Source organism: Camelus ferus, chromosome 21 (assembly GCF_009834535.1).
Source record: "Camelus ferus isolate YT-003-E chromosome 21, BCGSAC_Cfer_1.0, whole genome shotgun sequence".
Taxonomy (NCBI): domain Eukaryota; kingdom Metazoa; phylum Chordata; class Mammalia; order Artiodactyla; family Camelidae; genus Camelus; species Camelus ferus.
The window spans coordinates 25,280,095-25,299,135 of NC_045716.1; the positions used below are offsets into that span (position 1 = coordinate 25,280,095).

Consider the following 19,041-nt stretch of genomic DNA (forward strand, 5'->3'; position numbering starts at 1 on the left):
TACATCACCTTCCTACTTTTTTTTTCTTCTCTTTCTGGGTAAGGTGAAGGGCGTGTGTCAAACAGAGAAAGATTTGGATTTCAAATGCCTGTTCTTGCTCATGAAATCCCCTTAAGGGCTATGATTGTATCTTTGTTTGCCTTACATATGATGGGCACACAAAAATATCAACAGAATTCACTGAATTGTATTAATTCCCGTTTTATTGTGCCTCTGTTGCTCCTGTAGAGGATCTAAATAAGACGCAAGTGTTCTGGCGCTATATTCAGTATCACTTACTGGCAAGTTAGAGCTGAGCTACCACTTGTGTGTGATCTCCGGCCCAGGGGAGGAGCGAAAGGGCACCACCCAAGGGAAGCTAGGCCGCTTAAAAACTGTTGCAGTGGCAGCAGCAGCCCTGCTGAGCACGTGTGATCTTCTTCCAGCAGGTCTCATTTTTCAGCCCTTCAGTTTTCCTTCCTTGCTTTTCCCCTAGTCAGTGCTTTCTCATGGTCAGTGCCCCTCAGGTCTTACACTCTTCTCTTGGGCGCTCCTGGAGTACTTCACTCACCCATGGATCTCCCTAGCTCTTGGTCTTGCTTTAATTTCGTCAGATCTCAGGATTTCATCTCTTCTTAAGCTAGGCAGGTTACCTAACATGCTAGGGTAAGAGTCACCTACGGTAACCTTTTGACATTTTTCAATTTCAGATTTTTTTTTTCCAGCTGGAAAAACTACCATCCGTCTACTTCTCTGTGAGGCATTGCTATGATCTACAGGCTTGTCCACATACCGTAATCAACATGGGAACAACCCTAATGCTGATCAGTTCAGTAACCTGGAAAGCGATGGTCAGAGGGTACATCACAAGAAAGCTTCTAGCAGATGCCAATTAGATATAGTCATTCAACCCTACCACTTCCAGTTGGACAGTAGCTCTCCAAGGCAGGAGCAGAAGCACATATTTCTAACTTAGAAAACGTTCTAAGTGTGCAATGCCCACAGAGCTCAATGTGGGCCATTTGTCTCATTAAAAAAAGAGAGTTTGGTGCAGTCTCACATCTCGTATGCTCCGAATGCTCTGTCAGTTTCCCGTAGCCTGAATTTGGCCTGCCTCCCAGTGCTGACCTAGTCAGGGGACAGAGTGACTTAGTCACTCCATTCTCCAGCCTCTCCTCATTGCCTCAGCCAGTGTGTTGGGAGTGTAATGATTTACTTCTCCTCCAAACCTGAGGGTGTGTTACCTGTGAGGTGGAGATGAAGCTGACCCACTTGGCTGGCACTCCAAGCAGGTAAGGCCGCACCCGCTCTCTTCAAAGCCTCAGGAACTGGCTTCTCTTCTTTACTTACCCTGTTGCCTGGCCTCTGATAGCCTTAGCCGCCCATTCTAACATCCTCAGGGGATTTGTCAGAACCAGAATAGGAACACACCCAACTCTTGCCAACAGCCCTTGAGTTAATGTCCTAACAGAGCTCTCCTGGGAACCAGCACTTGCCACAGTTGAGAGCTGATAAGTCTTATTCACAACAAAATATCTCCAGTGATCTTTAGTGCTCCCAGGGCCTGGAGGCAGGATTTTCTGTTTACGAGTTCCTCTAATACCTAATCTCAGGAACTCTTTAGGAGATGCAGGAATGTAAATGATGTCACCGAACTCTTCTCTCTTGCTGTTTAATTTTTTCTAGATTCTTTAATTGATTAAATAGGTGACTTATGAGCAAATGCTTATGAAGACTAACAATTCAAGGCAATTGTTAGATTCCAATTGATTGGTAAAGACATTTATAGTTCAGGGTTTTATGGGAAATCTTTAAAAGGAGACGATACAGGTTGGGCCTTGAATTCTTGGGAGAAAAGAGAGGAAGGTGGGTGGTAGCACGACAGTGCACTCTTACTGGCTTGCTAGTGCTGATTGCATGTCTCTTCTTGTCTCTGTGTTCCAGGACATCACATCATTAGCATGAAATTATCAGGAGTAGAAATATTTACACCTTGGGAATGAGTAAATGCTATAAATCAGGGCCTTTTCTGCCTGGTTGTTAATATTTACCAGCACAGCATTGGTGGTAAAGAAAATAGAACACAAATGCGGAGATGGAAATTAGCAAGCCACATTCTGGAGTTAGACTAGACTAGGATGAGATTGTATGGGATTTTACAGGGCAGACTGATGAATTTTGGCTTTAGTCTACAGATATGGAGGAGTTGTTGATGGCTTTGTATTAGTTGAGATGCTTTTGGTTACACACAATAGAAAAACTAAGTTCAAAATGGCTTAAACAATAAGGAAGCTGTGTTATCTTATATACAAAGAATTTCAAAGAGGACTGCCCAGGGTTGGCTAATTCAGCGGTTTACCCAAGACCCAGATTCTTTTCATTTTTTTGCTCTGCCATTCTTAGTATGTCATCTTGTCCTTCAAACAGAACAGCAGTTTCAAATCCAGCAACATTCAGCAGCAGAAGAGAATCATTTCTTAATTCTCTTTGCCTCTTTGTAAGAGCAGGGAAGTCCAGCAGATTTCCTCAAATCTCTCGTTGGTCAGAACTTTATCATGTTCCTAAACCAAGCACTGGCAAGGGGAATGGAACCCCTGATTGGTTTAGATCCATCAGTGTTTCACCCATCTCCCTCCCACTCAGCCCCCGTCCCTCCACTGGAGCCAATCTCTGCAGAAGCCCATGGCCTTATAGAGAAGGATGGCTACTTAAACGTAAGGATTCTATAAGCAAGGAAGAAGGGAGATGGACACTGGTTAAGCAGTCAGCATTTGAAAAGAGCTGCTATAGCTTTTGAAAAGAGAGAAAACATCAATGAAACATTTTAGGAAGCATAATCTAGCAATGGTATGCAAGCCTTTTCTGCCTGGAGAGCTGGTTGTTAATATTTACCAGCACAGTACTGGTGGCAAAGAAAATAGAACACAAATGTAGAGATGGAAATTAGCAGGCCTGGAAATAGATCCAATTATATTATTTATAAGTCTAGATGTGACTCTGTTACAAACTAGAGCCTGGTATGTTCTTCCAAAGCAATGGTTCTCAACTGCCAATTCATTCATTCATTAACTCAATAGATATTTAATGAATTACTGTTTGGAACTTAGTTTTTCTATTGTGTGTAACCAAAAGCATCTCAGCTAATATAAAGCCATCAACTCCTCCTTGCCCTGGGGCAAGCACTATGCTAGGTACTACAGATAAAATGGTGAACATATCTCATAGAGCTTTGCAATCTAATGGATGAAGCAAATACTGATGAAATAATCTAAAAGTAAGTGTGAATTCATAACTTGGTTGACTATTATGAAGGCACCTAAGATGTTTGTTTTCTATTTTTTAAATTGAGGTAAAGTTCACATGGTGAAATGTGCAGATTCTTAAGTATACAATTTGATGTACATGTGTAGCAGCTACCCCTACCAAGATATGGAACATTTCCATCACCTCAGAAAGTCCCCTCATGCCCCCTTTCTAGTCAATCCCCACCTCCCCCCAATATGCAACCACATACAGTATGTAGTTTTTAAAACTCCGCAGAACCACTGGTCTAAATTATAGTGGTGGTGGTGGGAAGGAAGTTATTTTGGTTTGGTTTTCTTTTCTACCACAAAAAGCATATACATGCAAACAATTGCTGTGCTTTTTTTCCCCCCTGGTCAGCTGCAAAACAGCTTTCTCTGAACATTTCCCCCAACTCTATCCATTAGCTTCAGTGTTGAAATAATCTCTCCTTTTAGTTTCTTTGCTGAAAGGCTTTAAAGCTCTGTCCTCCCCCAGCTCTTGCTTAAAGTGAAGTGAAATCTCAGGGAGCTCCGTGGAGCAGCCCTTAGAATTGCTAAAGTGAGTCAACAGAAACAGGCCTTTAGGGTGAAGAAGAACTTTGTACTGAATGGCAGATGAGGGGGTGTAGTCCTGGATACACTGATAGGGGTTTCTCTGCTGCTTTTACTTTTTTCCCTTACTGTTCTTCTACCTGTCAGCAAAAATAATCAGCTATGTTCTGGCTACCGAAAATGACATCAGACAGCTGCTTCTGAGCATTTAGCATAGTGACAGCCAGAATGGCTGCACATCACTACAGAAGACATCCCCAGTTCCTAGGCAGAGAAACTGACACATAGGAATAGGGAGTCACTTAATGGATTAGGAACTGGCTGAGCTGGGATCAGAACCCAGGTGGCCTGGCTCCCAGACCGGCTGACCACACTGCTACCCACACAACCTGGGCTGACCCAAACAAGCAGCCCATTGAGTAACTGCACAAACAACAATGAGTGATGGATGGTCAGAGCAAGAAACAAGCACAAAGCAACTGCAACCCCATCACTTCCTGGCCCCTCAATTATCAGGCAAGCCTGGAAAGTGTGGTCACTTAAATGAGTTTGGCCAGCAACTTGCTCCAGCTTTCAAATTTGGAAACTTTTTGTAGTCACTGCCAAAAGTAAAAGTCTGCCTTGTACTGAGGGTGAAGACTGCCTTTGAACCCCATACCTGGTCCTAAGAAGTCTGTGATAATGAAGTTTAGACTAGAGAGACATAGTTAACAGATGGGCATAACATGGTCCTTGGAGGGCCTTGGTGAAACAAGACAGCTGTAGATTTAAAAGAAATTTTTATTTATTTATTTTTGTGGGGGAGGTAATTAGGGGATTGAACTCAGGACCTCCTGCATGCTAAGCATGTGCTCTACCATTTGAGCTATACCCTCCTCTGAGGAACTTTAGATTTTTGAAGCTCTTCATCTGTGACTTTGTCCTCCTACCTCAGATTTTGCGGGCAAGGGGTGGGTGTGATCAATGGAGTTCAATTTAGGTGACCAAGTCTCATCCTACTCTCCTCTTCAAATTTGCCACTGAACAGTATCCAAAATGTGTAGTCCCCACATTCTTGAAGCCAAGGCCAAAAGGCTCTGCCTACCAACCTGTATTGTTGGTCCTGGGCTTGGCTTATGCAAAGCACTCTGACCTGCTTGGCCTTGGTGTGGCCCTAAGCCCATCCCTAAATCTTCAAAGAGATATAGCTGTCTAGGAAGTTTCCTATTTCAGGTGTCAATTTTCTAGTCTTGAGCTGGATAATTCTAAAGTATCTATGTTCCATGCCTTCCCTTTAGAAACTGATGACTTCAGAAATAGTGAAGGGATAGAAAAACTGACTGTGGTATTTGTTTTTAAATAGGCCCAATGGGCACAATTTAGACAATAAACATTTTGAATATGCAAACCAGTTGCCACAATGGTAGGAATCTGAATTAAAATTTAGGATTTCTTTGGTCAGATTATAGCAGGGACTGACCCCATTTTGTCATAAAGAGGTGTTTATTAAATGGCTCTTTTTACCTGTAACAGTCCACATTCTCCTAATATTTATTCATTCAACAAATATGGAAGGTCTGCTACGTGCCAGGCAAGGCCTATGTTCTCATAGCCATAGCTCCTTGAAACTCACATGGCACTTACGTGAGTTCTGCCTTATATAATGTAGTTTCATGTATTTTACTGAAGTGTAAGATCCTTGCCTGGAACTGAATGGCTTATTTGCTTTTGTGTCCCTGATATCAATGAACACACTGCCTTGCACATAGTAGGTACTCAATATTTATAAATTGAATTATGCTGTGAGGCTTTGAAAAAGCATTACCGAAAAAAGCACTACATAACTTGTTTTGATTGTGCTAACAGTCTGAAGCAGACATGTCAATAGGGTATCATCATTATCAGGTAAATAAATACGGAGTGTTTATAGAGAAAGGTATGTTCACTTAATGAGTGAAGGAGGGAGAGTGCATAACTGGGTGGAGACTGGTCTGGAAGAAGAGTTGTTATTCTTCTTCTGGTCAGTCCAGAATGCCTGCGTAGAGTAACTAGAATTTCAGTCTTCTCCTAAAAATATTTTCATCCCTCTCACCTTTCTAGAACTACCCCGCCCCTTTCTGTTTCTTCCCAAAAGGCTGTGTCCAACTAACTCTATCTCAGAGTCTCAAGAGTCCACCCTAGAGCCCCATAGCTCTGGTTCAGGAACTCTCCAGGCCAGGGGCTGCAGGAACACGGGCCAGGAAAACACGGGGTCACGCGGGGGACAAGCGCCAAACTGGCCGCAGCGCGGGGAGCGGCGCTAAAGGCGGGGCTGCCACGGGGCGGGGCCGGGCGGGGCGGGGCGGGGCGGGGCGGGAGGAGGCCCGGGGGCGGCTTGGGTGTCACCACCAACCCGCTCCGGCCGGAAACTGGCGCTTGTTTCCGGCCGGACAGCCGAAAACCACTGATCCTGAACCAGCCGCCGGAGTCGGAGTGGCGACCCGTTGTGGAACAGGCAAAAAGCTACTGTGGGAGGCCAGTCCCGGTCAGTCCCGGTCAGTCCCGTCTGACTCCCAACTCCTGACCCTGTGCGGAGCAACAGCCGCGGTCGCAGTCTCGGCCACCGCCTCCGCCTCCATCGTCGTCGGGGGAGGGGCCGGCCGGACCCCGGGGTCACAGCCGAGGAATGAGGAGAGGCAGCCGGGCCCCGCGCTCCGCCCCGGCCTAGGGCCTTGTCCCGGGAGCCGCGAGGGTAACGGAGCCCCCCGCCCTGTCACCCTCCCCCGTCTGCTCCCGCCCCTCCTGCCTCTCTAGACTCCCAAACTCTGACCCTCTGATAGCCACTGTCCCCCTTCTCCTTTCTGACTGTATTTTACCCGGAGCCATCTCGTCTCATCACCACCCCCACCCCGCGCCAGCCCTGACTATCTTGCTTCGTCCCAACCTTTCCCCGTTACTCCTCCCTTTCACCTGCGTCCCCTGCCCCCCTCCCCCGTTCGTGGCTTCCCTTCCTCAGCTGTGCTGGGCAGTTTGGACGGTCCTCCCTTGTCAGCCAGACTTTCAGGGAGGGATGGTGGAGTTTTAAGGTGGTTAGGAGTGCAGGCTACTGCCTCATAGTGGGATAAAGTTCATTTAAAAGTCTCAGTATAAAAGTAAAGTGAGAAGAAAACAAGCTTGTTCTCCCCTATTGATAGCCAAAGTGAGGTGCGTCCAGTAATGGAGGAAGGGAGCGAAAGAGAAGTGTGTGTATGTGAGAGAGGTTGATTGATTCTAGGGCAGGCTTAGGAACTTTAGAAAAAAAGAAAAGTTGCTGTGAGCCGATGGAAACTTTAGAAGCTGATGATGAGTAAGCCGGGGGCTGCGTGATCTCACTCCTCGTCTCATAATTACTAGGTTAACGGTGTGGCTCCGGTCGGGATGGAATGGGATTTGTTTACTGGGCCGGCGTATTTTTAGCTTGTCGGCTCACAGGACCAGCGCTCTAAGTCTCTCATTCTCTCTCTCTTTCCCTTTTTTTCTCTTTTCCTCTCTCTCTTTTTCTCACCCCTTCTCTCCCTCTCTGTCTAGGTAGTCTGTCTCCCTAACCGAGGTGGCTCCTCTGGGCACAATACAGATAGAAAAATTAAGTTAAAAGAAACTGGTGAAATTTTATATAAGATTCTCCTCAACTCTTCAGGGAGTTTTCTTTCCATGAGTGCAAAGGCAAAAATTAGCAGGATTTTTGACTTTTAGTTTTAGTACGTATGTATATAAAAATATACTTTCTAGAAGATCAGAAGCTGGTAGTTGTTCAGTCTTTGACTTCTGATACCGTATGTTTAGATCTTGGAGGATGCTGGATCTCTTTGTCTTTCAACCTATTTCTAAAGTGAGAAAGGACGAAGTAGAGAGAAGAGGTAGTGGTAAGGCAAGTCCAAAAGAGTAGCTAATCCTAAATCTTTAAAAAAACATTTGCTATACTATATAACTTTTTAAAATGTTTAGAAAATTTCCTTCCTGGTAAATGAGATTGCATTCCTGATGGGCTGGAGAAGACAGCAGGGACTTACGCTCTGTGGTTAGGGAGAATCAGACTTGTAATTAAAAATTTGCTGTGCATAATTTACAAATGAATACATTACAGGCAAACAATTATACTCTTTGTCCTCATTGTTTTTCTGAGCCTTTCTTTTAAAGTTTAGTAACCAACCTGCTGTGCTAGTCTATTGATATTTTGAAGGCTGAACAGAACTGTAAAATAAATGAAATTGATGTTGCTTATCTGGAAGTGAATACCAGTGTTCTAATTTCCACTGGCTACCCAGCATGCTCCAGACACCTCCCTGAGTAAGTGGCCAGTTACTATGTACTTAGCGATTACAAATGAATACAAGTATTAGCTCATGGCTAGGAATAATTGAGAAGATAAATATGCTGAAAAGATATTCCAAAACTGAAATAGATGATTTTTCATTTTTTCCATTTTGGATTATCAGCACCTTTCTGCCGATAATCATCCATTAACATGAATAATTTAGGGTTGAACAGATATCCACTTTGGACATTACGCATTCAAGCAGGAAGGGAAGATGGAAGGAAGATAGTTTCCAAACTATTACTAATTTTTGTTGTTGTTGCCTGCTTTGACTTAACTCTTTCATTTAATGCTAAAGACTCCCTCGTGGAAAAAAAAAGTAAACTTTTGCCAAAGAAAGGGTTGTCTACTGACTTGTATAAGGCAGGCTGACCAGTAATGAATGTTAATTGTTAGTTGGACTTTGGTGTAGTTATGTTGCCAACAATTTGGAAATTTTCTTGAAGCTTTATTTCCTTAATCTCTTTTTTGGGGGACTCTTACTGAAAAATGATTTAATTTGGAGGGTAAAATCTAATTTTTAAAAATCATACACACCCAGAGTCTGTTGACTATCAATAATTGTTTTAATTTGTTAGTTGGTTGGTGCCAATATTAGTGATGAAAGCTGGCAAGTTTTATTTATATATGTATTTAGCAACTTCCCTTGGTTGAATTACATGTATTATTCTGGGGTTTGGGGATGGGAGTGGGGATTGAAGAAGTGAATAAAATCTAGGAATGAGTGTAAGGCAGCCTAATAACCCACTACTATTTCTAGTTCTCAGAAGACTTTGTTTGGAATTTTGAGATTCACTATGTGTAACCAAGTGAATTATGATGGAATAACTCAGTATTAAAAATAAGTTTTCAGATTGATATGCCACTTGTTAAAGTTTTAGCGCTCCTGAATGTCTCAAGCATGCTAAGTATGCTGGCAGAGGGCATTATAGAGGGAGCACTCCTCCTTACCCGAGACATTCATCCCATCAAGGGAAAAATCCTGAAACAATGCTTTGAAGTGTGACTTTAGCAGTATCTTTCCTATGTGAATTGGAGCTGTGGAATGGCAGACTGAAATCTCAGCAGCCCCTGATTAATTCGAATAATTAAAATCTGTGTAACTGGAATGTAGATGCAGGACAGTTTTATCATGAATGCCTGAATTCAGTTGATTTTTAAATATGAAAGAAGAAGGGAGCTGATTTTTTTTTTTAAGTAAAAACTCCTTGCTGAATAATGAACAGTCCTGTGGATAAGGCAGTCTTCGAGCTCCGGTGACAGGCTTTGGGGAGATATGAAAGATGTAAAGACAGGTGTTCTTACCCTTGGGACAGGGGTGGGATTGGGGAAGGCAGTACATAAAAGGAAAGGCAGACTATTGTAAGCTTTAACGTTTAGGAAACAGCATATAAACAAAACCAAGTTTAATGTGTTACAAGTGAAGTATGTAAAGGCTAAAAAACTTTAATAAAGTAAGAATAAAGTAAATTAGAGAAGATTTCTGAGTCAGTAAAATTTAAAATGGACTTGGGAGGCTATGAATTAGAGTCATAATGAGGCATGGGCTATAGAATTAGATGGACCTTGGTTCAAATCGTGGGTCTATTTTTTACTGATTTGACCTTGGACAATTTACTTCTTCATCTTTATCTATATAATATATTTGAGCATTCAAGTAGATGAAATAGTTATTCTGTGTTAGGAGTATAAGGAAATAAAAGATCTTCTGGGCAGAAAGTATAGAATGTACAGTGTGCAATGATGGTATGAATGACTAAGTTGTGTTTGTGGAGAGAATAAATGAGAATGACTGGAGAGAATGGGGGTTGGCCAAGTCATGAGAAGAGCAGGCAAAGAGGGTGGAGGGGACTCAGAGGCCAGACTCTGTTGGGTGTTGATGAGAGGGTCAATAGAGGCATTGTAGGTCCTTGAACAAAGGATGGATTTAATGAGAAGTATTGAGCCCTCTGGTCCAGGAGCTCAGGGACAAGGAGTCAGGCAGGCACCGGTACATTGTGAGTCTTCTGCTCTTCTGGACCATCCTGACCTAAAGGTATCAGCTAGGAGACATAAGATTCCTTGTAGAAGCTGTGTACTTAGCCACCTTTGTTACTATGCTGAGCTCTGCTTGTGCCTGTCTCACATTGTACCAGCCTTTGGGGAAGTCTCAAGACTATGGCTGGATTCTCTTCAAGAGCTTATGGTAAGGACAGTGTCATGTTTCAAGTACATTTAACTTTCAGTTATCTCTTCTATTGTAGGGAACACTAGTTTAGGTGATTTAGAACTTATAACCCTGTATTACCTGATGGTGAGCAAAGCATACTGATGGTGAAGAACTGTCAGTCTTGAATTAAAGATTTTTCCTTAGAAATCCATAAAATGAACAGTCCATATGTGGGTAATTAAGACTGGGCGATACTGAGTATGTAAATGAAGACGAGGTTCTTTTCACAGTATCTGTGGGTCCAGTGTGGCCACTCAAGCTGGCCTTATTCCTAAGAACCACTAATAGAAGATGCCTGTGATGCAGCTGGATGAGTCTTTACTCACGAAATCGGGAGGAATCCTACCGCAGGATGTTGCATTGTTGAAGATTAAGCTGGCTTTTTTTTTTTTTTTAAAGACTTGGGCTTTGTAGAGGCTCTTCAGATACTAGCTCCTTTGAAAATCTATTAGATTTTTCCTCCTCAAGTTGTTTGAAAGTAATGGCCAATTAAAAAAAAAAAAAAAAGAAAGGTGCAGCGTTCACATTTAAGAAGTAAACAAAAAAAATCATGCAGCTGTTCTTCCAGCCTTGTTCTTTCGTCTGACTTGCTTTCCTTCATCCTTGCCTATTCCCCCTCTCCTCATAATCATTACCAAACTATGCACTTGTGATGTCATGGACACAGGATTATTATTTACCACTTAAGTCAGGAGAGTGTAGCATTTCTGAGCTGGAATTTGGAGGTGGAAAAATCAGGAATCGTAATTTACACAGTTTAGTTCAGGATTTTCAACTGTGTTTTTTAGGATTATGGTTTATCCCTTTATTGTCTCTAAGAAATAGTTTTCGATAGGAGAAATTACTAAACTATTATTTTTAGTGACCTGCTGTGAATTTAATTCTATGCTGGGTTGTATGGAGGAGTAGGAAAAATGACAATTTTGTGCCATTGAAGAGTTTACAGTCCAGTTGGGTGTAAGAGGAATAGAAAGAAATGAATACCTATTAAACCTCTTTTGTGCCAGAGGAAATTTTAAAATGTGAAAGTATATGATCAGTTGCATAGTATAGAGCTCATACCATAGGTATTTTTGGAGAAGAGTACTCAAGTAATCATGACGTCACAGAGAAATTGTAACTTAATCCAGATCTTAAGAAAATAAATAAAATTTATTTAGGTACAAGAAATGAAGCAAATAACAACAACAACAACAACAACAACAACAACAACAAAAAACTCCCCAAAATTTCATTTTGGAGCTGCGAGGGATCAAGCAAAAGCCTGGAAATGGCTGTTCTTGGGGCTGTGATGAGGCTGACCTGAGCAGCAGTGAATAGTGGTGAAACGAAGGTGGTTAGGTTGGTTTGGAGCTATGTTTATAGGGGGGGCCTTAAAAGCCAGGCTTGTAAGTTTAAATTTTAAATGATGGAAAATAGTGAACCACTGAGAATTTTTGATTAGGATTTTATTATGGTGATGGTAGAAAGTAGGTTGACTTGGAGGGGAGATTGGCACCTGGGGTATGTGAGGTGATGAGGCCTGAGCTAGAGTTGTGGAGGGTGGGATAAAGAGAAGAAAGAGTGAGAAGGAGATTGTGAAGGAAAACTTGGAATCAGTGAGCACTGGATGCAGAAGATGGAGAGTGATCAGTCAGATATGGCAAGAGCATTTAAAGCCTGGGTTTCTGAGACACTGAGATAAAGAAGTTAGGAAGTTTTCCTCATTTTTTTTGAGAAATGTGATGAGTTCAGTTTGAGATGTTCTGGATTTAAAGTGACAACGAGACATCCAAGTGAAAGTGGTTTCAGTTGTTAGAGGTGAGCCTAAAGGTGCTGGAGAGGTGGGGGTGAGTCATGCTTGAAATTGTGGTTTTGCGTTCATCAGCATAGTGGTAGCTATAGCCAAGAGAATGAGTAAGCTCTCTGAAGACTAGAGTTTAGGGGAAAAGCAGAAGGCTGAAGATAGTGGTACTGATAATCACTAACTGTTCTCCACTCTTCAGGCCATCTTAATTGAGTTCTTCTTTCTCCTTTCCTGTTTTCTGTTCCCCTCCTCCCTACACCATCGAATACCCATTGAATGTCTCTTATCTTATAAGCACTGTCTTAGGCGCTGAGGAAGCAGATGAGTCAGTACAAGGTCTCAACCTCCTGGGGGTTATGGGTCTAGAGGGAGGAGGCAGATGTGTCAGTACATAGATGGGGTGAAGTGTGATAGAGGTGGTGATGGAAGTAAGTAGGGTGCAAAGTGGAGGCCTAAAGGTCAGTTCTGCCTTGGTCATTCAGAAGTTGGAAAGTGCCTCCCGGAGGAGATGACATTTGAGCTGAGTCTTGAAAGATGAGTTAAGGATATACCCTACAGATGAGAGACAGAAGTACGCTCCAAGCTGAGAAAACGGCATGAACAAAAGCTCAAAGGAACAAAACAGCCAGACTTCAGGTAACTTTTAAGTAATTATTATGGCTGGAGGACAGGGTTGGAGGGCAGGGATGATGCCGATCCTGACAGCTTTATCTTGTGCTGCACTAAATGATGAGCCATTTAAGGGTTCTTAAGCACTGGTAATAAAGTAAGTTACCTGTTCTGGAAATATTATTTTGTCAGTGGTGTATAGAGGGTGGATTGGAGAGGAACAAAGCAAAAGCTGTTTTAAATAACTTTATTGTGCTTAACAGTCACACTTTTGTTGAGGGATCATGTTTGTAGAATCAGAGTGTCTGAGAACCGGAGGGACTGTTGAGCTTTCTTAGTCTCCCTCCTTGATTTTCAAATGGAATACCTGCGATGCACTCAGGATGGTAGAAGCAGTTCAGTAATTGCTTGGTCTGGCATTCTGTCTTCAGTGGCTGTAATGTGGTGGGTGATCAATGTTAGCACACCTCCCTGATCCCTTCACAAGTCCCATCGCAGTGTTGGTTCCATTCTGCCACACCGCATTGTGCTAGAAGACAGAGGGACTTCTGTCATTGTATTCCTTTGTCCTTTTCACTAGTCCAGAGTTATCAGTGGTATTTTCCCAGGTCTAACTGAGGAAGATCTGCCCTGAGAATACCCTGGGGAAGAGGGACTTTGACCTGAGGCAGTTGGGTGCCTTGGAGTGGAGTGAATAGGCTATTAGGATTCTTCAGCTGTAATGATTCAGATGTAGAAGAATGTCAAAGTATTTGTTTTATTCCGTGTGCAGATGGATTTATCTCTCCTGCTAAGTTCTCTTCCAATTGTTTTCTTTTAAACTTAAGTTTAAATTGTACTGATGAACCTTTGGTAAAAGAAATAGGCTATGAGCAACTGGGCACCGCACAAAATATTTCTAAAAAAACAAGATTTTTCGTTATCCTTGGATTCTAAACCTCTCTTCCCTATGTTTTAAATTTCATTGGATTTTTGTGAAGTTAAATTGTTTGGGTTTAAAGTGCAAAGTAAGAGTTTGGATTTTGTATGTTAGTCTTTTGCTGGAGAAGAACTGAAGAACAGGATAGAAGACATCTTAGAGGTTCTTAGATTCCTCTAGGGAAGTTGGCACACAAGGGGATTGGGGGGATGGATACCTTCCATTGATAAGCCTTCATAAAACTTAACTGAGTTATGACTTTCTTCACTCCTTTCTCTGGGCTCTGTCAACATCTTCTCTAGAGAAGGGCCTTGGTTTGGAAACTGTCCACTTCAGCAGAGCTGCCAATTCTTAATTCTTTCTCAAGTGGGCAAGGGTACATTTTGTTTTTGTTTGTGAGTGTTTAGGGGAAGGGAGGGGAGAGAGGAGGCCCAGAACAGCTACTCACAGTGGGTCTTTATCTGAATTCCTATGTAACTGGAAGTTTCCTTGGCTTTGTTTTAGGGGAGATGACTTGGTTATAGGGCATTTATGTTACGTGGGAAGGTGGTTCTCACCCCCCTCGGTTATCTGATTTGGGATGGCAATAAAAACTTTTTTCTTTTCTGTATTTGTCAGCCCCTACCCTACTCTCTTGCGTGAGGGATATGAAGGATCCTCTTCAGTCTAAAACTGAGCTAATCAAGTGTTCCTTTAAAGTTTAGGGGAACCAGCCTGCTCCTTATTATTTTTGTGTTAATAACTCTCCTGTTCTTCCAGTCACCTGGACCTTTCTTAAAATTTAAAAAATAGGATATTTTAAATATTTGGAAAAGTTCAGGGGAAAAAACTCTAACACAATTTTGAGCCTACAACCCAGGTTTAATGGATATTAACATTTTGTCGTATTTGTTTTAGTTCTCTTAACTCTCTTTAAGATATAAACTGTTAGATATTAGATAGAGCTAAAGTCCTACTCTGCACTCTTACCTGCTTCCTCTTTTTTGGGAAATGATTACTGGCCTGAGTTGGTGTGTATCATTCCATTTCACGTTTTAGACTTTAAAAAAAAAGTGTAATATATACACAAATAATATGTAGTTTTGTTTTAAAACTTTATAAGTAGAATCATACTGCATGTATTTTTTCAACCTGGTTTTTCTGAATTGTCCACATGTTGATCTAGTTCATTTAATCACCTAATCTTTAAGCTTGTTTCCTCCACTGCCCTCTGCATTTGCCTTGTGAAATAATCCTACCTATCAAAGTGCCAGTTTAAACCCTGTCTTCCACAAAAACCTTTCCTGACTTTTTTTCTTTTTCCAGCAGAATATGATCTTTTCTACTTCTGAATCCACCTGTCATTTTATTGGTACCTATCTGGCGATAGTGGTATATTGTTGTATTTTAGTTTATTTGTGCCCTTGGTGTGCCTCTTCTACTGCACTGCCAGCTCCTTGAGAGCAGTTAAATAGTTTGTCTTCCATCGCTCATGGCGCTTGCCACAGCAGCTTAAACATAGTAGGCATTTAGTAACTATTAGTGGCTAAATGGTTAATTAATGAATAAAAAAGCTAAAGACAGACCTTTAGTTGGTAAACTGTTAGTTTAATTATGAGCAATATAGCGGCCCTCATGAAAAATAAAGCTTAGAAAGAAACATTCAGCACTGAAAATTATGTAAAAATGCACGTAAATGTTGAGCACAGTCAATACTAACTTCCTGTAGGAGATGAGAGCAAACATTCCCTGAGAAATGAAACGGGAATTGATCGGTGATATCATCCCAATGAGGAAACTCCTGGGAGTTGATCCCGGTGGCATTTGAGGCAGTGTGCCCCTGCGGCCGGACACATTGCACTAGCTATCAAATTCTGCTATTGTCGTCAAGGTCTCGACACCTTCACTGGAAATTTATAGTGGCCTTGAGAAAAAGCAGCCTGCCTGTTCACTTAATAAATACTGTTGAGGACCAGGAATTCTTTGGCCCCTAAAAAAGAAAGCCAAATTAATGTATACATTTGTACATATATATGTGCATATGCTTTTAACAGCACTTTTTTTTTTGATGAGACCAAAAATTGCAGAATATTTTTAAGCTTTTAATTCTAAATGTGTAGTACCAATAGTCTCACAGAAGCCCTTCTCTCTCCCACTAGGAAGAAATTAACTATAATGAAATTGCCATTTTACAGATAAAATAAGTCAAATATCAGCAGTTTTATATGGTTAAACTTAATATGTCGGGTCTTGATTTCCTCTTGGGGTTCTGAAGAACATTATCACAGACCTTTTTGAAGTGGATAATCCCAAATCTATTTGTAATTCTAAAATACATTTCTGAACTTTAATTTGCAACTGATTTTCTTTTGTAGTTATTTTAGCTCAAATTTTTGATAAAATGTTCTTATTTTATCACACATTTAGTATATTGGGGGGGATGGTGAGGGTGGGGGAAGATGTGTGAGTTGGAGTATCTGGGAGTACCTGGGAAATAAGCCTGAGGTGAAAACTTCTGCTGTCAGTAGGTGCATATAATTAATCCAGTTGGTTTTAGTGAGCTTACAGTTCCTTTGAGTAAATGACTCTGACATGTCTCCTCTGTGGTCTTGATAAGGGAGATCTGGTGGTGGAAAACTATGAAGAGAAAGTCGCTTTTTGCCCTTGATTTTATTTGGAGACTTAATAGGGAAGAAGGTAATATCCCTAGCTCCTGGCACCAGATTTTTACCTTGTGGTTCCCCAAGGTAGTTCTTAAGAGGGAAGAGGAATGCAGAAGTCAGGGGAAGGAGCAAAGAAACAAAGTTAGCTAGTGGGAGTTAGCAGATGTGATAAATAGGATTGAGGAACAGGAATGGAAGAAAGGGATAGGTATAAAAATTTAAAGAGGTTCTACTTCTTCTCTTCCTTCAAAACCTGACTTAGAATTCTTTATAAGCCTTGAACCTTAACTATACAAAGTTGTATCCAGGCCACATACCTACTTGGAAAACATCATATATAGATGTCAGCTTTGAAAATATCAGCTTTGTGTTCTAAAATAATTCTTTGAAAACTCAGGTTCATTTTAAAAGAGTTGGTCTACTAGGTGCCTTTTGAATCATTAATAACTGACTTCAAAGGAAAAGAAGAGAATTCTTCTGAAGCTTTAGAATTAGTAAGTCTTTATATTTACATGAAGATAGGCCCATGTGAGGAACTGAGGCAACACAATGGGAAAATACAATGCTGCTAACCAAAATATTTTAGACACCAAGTTCTCATCTGTTTAAAAACTTTCCTGCTCTTATAAGTTCCTTTGTGAGTATTTGCTTTCATCTTTTTTGAATTGGGAGCTCACCTTAGTGAGTGTTTGGACTCCTCATTTTCTGAAATTTTCTCTTAGTACTAAGGACAAGTTTATCTGATATGAAGAATACTTGGTCCCTGTTTACTGACCAGGACTAGAGACTTCCCATACTCCTCAGAATTCTGAAAATAGAATTTGAGAGTTAGACTTAATATTTGCTGCATCTTAGTGTTGTTGGTTGCCTAAGATCAATTCCTAGCTATTTGGCATAAGATGACATCTCATTTTAACAACATTAAGTTCCTTCTCTCTCACATCATCTTTGTAATTTTTTTGTTTTATACTAGCTCATTATGGAAATTAAGATTGAAAAAAATCATTACATAAATTTCCCTTGATGTTTGCTGCCTGGCTGGGACTATAAATTCCTATCTTCTGAACACCTGCTGTGTACTGGAATTTGGACAAGTTGCTCTAAGGAGATGCCAAGGAAGTGTTACCCAGCAAATAAACTAAATAAGTAGTAGGAGAATTGGCTCGTTGGGAATTTATATTCTGGGTTAAAATAGGTCATAGTTATATATATATACATGTACACACACATTTAGGAAAGAAAGAAATAGGAGAAACAAGTACAGGATATACAGTATTATGTTCACTCGCACCCAGCATTCAGAGCGGGAAGGAAAGACTGCATATTGTCATCGTTTTCTAGGTGAGAAAATGAGGCCCAGAATATTTAAATGGCTTGTTCAAGGTAGTAGTTACCGTCAACAACGAACATTTTATTGGATATCTGCCCTCTGAAAAGTTAGGTCTCAGGTATAGAAAGAGTTAAAGTCACCAAGAACTGACTAATTAGTTATAAAGACTGAATAAAAAGATAAATAGTAATACAAAGCCATGTGTACTAAGAGGCGGGGCAAGGGTATAGCTATTTAGAGTTATACAGAAGTTTAGAGGGACTCAGTAGGGAAAACTTTTGCCCTCAGCGTAATCTTGGCCCTAGAGAAGAGAGAGGACTAGGGAAGCACAGACGGGAAACTCAGGCGTGAGAGCGGTGAGCCGAGCCCATCTTGTCTGGGGGACGGAACAAGCAGACGGTTCATCGCATAGTGTTTCACCTAGGAGAGCAATGAGAGTAACAAAGTTGAGTTAGATAAATTGGAGAGGACCTTAAATTTCAGGCAGAAGAGTTTGGTTTATCCTTACAGTGAAAAATTCCCGACCAGGGAACTGTATGTGTAAATTAGTATTTTAGGAAAATTGATTCAGCTGTGTGGTGTGAAATGGAGGAAGACAGAGCAGTTAGAGGACTGTTAAAATAGTCCCGGGAGAAGAGTTTCTGTACCAGTGAGCTTAATGGAGAAAGAGGAGTGATTCGAGTGATTTAAAGAAAAACAAATAGAGTTTGGTAACTGTTTTTATGGGAAAGGGATGGATAAGAACAATGCGCATGTTTTCAATCTGGGTTATAGCAAAAGGGGAGCTGGGTTTGGTTGGTCTCTGAGACATCTGCTCTCCAAAGGGATACCTTGGAAGAAGCAAGCAGTGGGTCTAGCCTGACGCTCTCAGGTAGTACTGAGTACAGAGAGAGTGAGGGCCTGGTGTAAGTTTGCATGCCTGTGATAGTAGACCTTGGTGTAGAGCCCATGCATTCGACTGTTCAGTTCTCTCTCTACTGTATCATACTGCTTAAGGGGAGGTGGATCGAGTGGTTAAAAACACAGAGCAAATGCCTGGAAGTGAAATGGGAAGTTGAAGACCACATTATGATGAGGTTTAACCACAATCTGTTTCAGTTCTGCATAGATTTTCCTTATATTTAGATACTAAATGTGTATACTTCTGTCAGGCTTATCGTGAAACAGTTACCTGGGTTTCTTAGAGCAATCTTCTAAGTTTCAGTGCTTCATAGTCAAGGGAAAAGATTCCTTCAAATTTTTAATTTAATTGCATATACTCTCCGACCCCCAATTTTGAAGATAAAATAGTCCTTCCTTCTGCGTGTAGATAGGTTGCTTTGGGCACAAACTGTAGGTGAAGTAGCCTCAAAGTCCCCATTAGTCTTTTTGGAGTAAAGGGAGAAGAGTTTTGGACCCAAATTTTCTTTCAAGCTTATT

At 41.3% G+C, this 19,041-nt stretch overlaps 1 protein-coding gene and 1 long non-coding RNA gene across 9 annotated transcripts in view; one reads left to right on the forward strand and one right to left on the reverse strand.

Moving 5' to 3' along the window:
- Positions 1-406: 406 nt before the first annotated feature.
- LOC116658755 lies at positions 407-10,950 on the reverse strand. Its single transcript, XR_004314049.1, has 3 exons — positions 10,877-10,950; positions 6,187-6,189; positions 407-418 (listed from the first exon to the last, which is right to left on the reverse strand). It is a non-coding gene; the product is annotated as an uncharacterized LOC116658755 (long non-coding RNA).
- OTUD7B (OTU deubiquitinase 7B) overlaps positions 6,196-19,041 on the forward strand; it is a 49,647-nt gene continuing 36,801 nt past the window's right edge. The window contains exons 1-2 of one of the 8 annotated variants that reach the window (XM_032464375.1): positions 6,196-6,318; positions 12,605-12,758. The gene's annotated coding sequence lies outside the window, so the exon portion shown is untranslated. Of the gene's footprint in view, positions 6,526-10,294; positions 10,313-12,604; positions 12,759-19,041 lie in introns of those variants that run through there. The other 7 variants (XM_032464374.1, XM_032464373.1, XM_032464376.1 and 4 more) reach the window with 7 other exon arrangements.